General features: G+C 26.2%; 1 protein-coding gene across 1 annotated transcript in view; it reads left to right on the top strand.

Moving 5' to 3' along the window:
• LOC116846262 (rho GTPase-activating protein 100F) overlaps positions 1-623 on the top strand; it is a 59,907-nt gene that overhangs the window by 16,448 nt on the left and 42,836 nt on the right. The window lies entirely within an intron of this gene.

Genomic DNA, 623 nt, shown 5'->3' with positions numbered 1-623 from the left:
TATATATATATATATATATATATATATATATATATATATATATATATATATATATATATATAAGGTGTTCCGAGAATGATTAACATTTTCAACAATTTATAAAATAATAAAATTTATACGTGAATATCCTGTCATGTATTCCTGATTGCTCAATATAATAAACACAAACATGAACAGAGATGAAGAGTCTATAGCGAAATCTAATAAATGAAGACATGGTTAAGTGTATGTATTCGGCGAATTTTCAAAGTCGATTTTCTCGAAAACAAAGTTTCATATGAACAAATTTTATTTTATTTTTTCAATTTATTTTTTTTTACGTAGAATCATCTTCATCCCGGTTGTACCACCAGTTAGGGAACACTTTACATATACAGGGTGTCCCATTTTAAATGCCTCAGGCAAAAATCTCGAAAAATATGGAACATATGGAAAAATGTTTCAAACAACAGTTATATGGTTCGATAGAAAACATAAGAAGGTACCATTGGTTTGACCTTGAGTTGCGCCACCAAAGTCGAAGTTAACTGTGCTTTTTTAAATAGAAACATATATTTTTTATTACAGAATTTTATTTTACGTAAAGAAACAAACAACTTTTGTTTGATAAAAATTTTTATTCA

This window comes from Odontomachus brunneus, unplaced genomic scaffold (assembly GCF_010583005.1).
Source record: "Odontomachus brunneus isolate Ranch 3 - 2012 unplaced genomic scaffold, Obru_v1 Obru_scaffold_062, whole genome shotgun sequence".
NCBI classification, from domain to species: domain Eukaryota; kingdom Metazoa; phylum Arthropoda; class Insecta; order Hymenoptera; family Formicidae; genus Odontomachus; species Odontomachus brunneus.
Note: the sequence above shows the minus strand (reverse complement) of the source record. Positions and strands in the feature narration are given on the sequence as shown.